The 1,098-nt window shown below is 36.1% G+C and overlaps 1 pseudogene; it reads right to left on the bottom strand.

The window, feature by feature from the left end:
- Positions 1-1,061, bottom strand: part of LOC107571200 (probable ribosome biogenesis protein RLP24) — a 1,954-nt pseudogene extending 893 nt beyond the window's left edge.
- Between the last annotated feature and the right edge of the window lie 37 nt (positions 1,062-1,098).

Below are 1,098 nucleotides of genomic sequence, written 5' to 3'. Positions count from 1 at the left end.
CACACACACACTCTCACACACACACACTCTCACACACACACACTCTCACACACACACACAATAAAGTGTGTTACCATGGTACTTTAAAATCTTTTGGCGGCGTCAAGTGTCATATTACAAAATGCATTACGGTCTTTTACAATCAAACCTTTTTATAATCTTGACTAAAAACATGTCATTGGAAAGGTCTGAGTCTCAGTGGTTATTTTCAGATAAATGTCTAGATTTCTCTGTAAATCTTACTTCTGTGACAGAAAAATGCGTAAAAATAAATTCAATGGAGTTTGGATGGCATAGCGCCTTAAAATCTCACAGGAACCGCAATTTTTTTCATATCAACTTAAAATTTGGAACAACTTATTTAGACAAGGCTTTAAGACTTTATGTAAAATATTTACTATATATAAAATTAGTATAGCGCATTTTCTTTACAGTAAATGTAAACGTCTATAACTTTTTGATACTTGAATTTTTGGAAAAAAATCCTTCTTTAAAAAGAGCCCAACCGTAGGTCTGTATTCTAAAGTGTTCATAAATTACAACAATTTAAGTTTGGATAGACATAATTTCCCATTTTAACAGAACAAGTCCTATCCTATTCCCCTTGTGTCTATTTGTTACTTAGAAAATTCACAAACAAATTACTAAGCCTTTAGCTCGAATTAAAAGGAAAACGTAAAATACAAAAATAAAAACTCATTCAAACACTAACAGTCTCTCACTGATGCTAAAATAACACTGTATGAATCAGCTGACCTTTGACCCGTTCAGTCATGGATGATCAGGAGCAATAGCAGTAAGATGAGCTGCTAAACTCCATCAACCTCACCTGTTCAGGATAAAGCACGCCTGCCGTTTGTTTTTGATGGATTCAACACACATTAATGAGTGAGCGAGAGAGAGAGAGACTCACCGGTCTTACTCCAGAGCTCGCGGTTGTATTTGACAGGAATATTTCTGCGCTTCTCAAACTCCAGTGAGTTATCCTGACAAACACCATCAGATTCACAGCATTTTATATCATGAACACACAGCTGACTCAGTGTGAGTACGTGTGTGTGTGTGTGTGTGTGTGTGTGAGTGTGTGTGTGTGTGTGA

This window comes from Sinocyclocheilus grahami, unplaced genomic scaffold (genome assembly GCF_001515645.1).
Source record: "Sinocyclocheilus grahami isolate Dianchi unplaced genomic scaffold, SAMN03320097.WGS_v1.1 scaffold1564.1, whole genome shotgun sequence".
Classification (NCBI taxonomy): Eukaryota; Metazoa; Chordata; class Actinopteri; order Cypriniformes; family Cyprinidae; genus Sinocyclocheilus; species Sinocyclocheilus grahami.
This window is presented reverse-complemented; position numbering and strand designations above follow the sequence as displayed.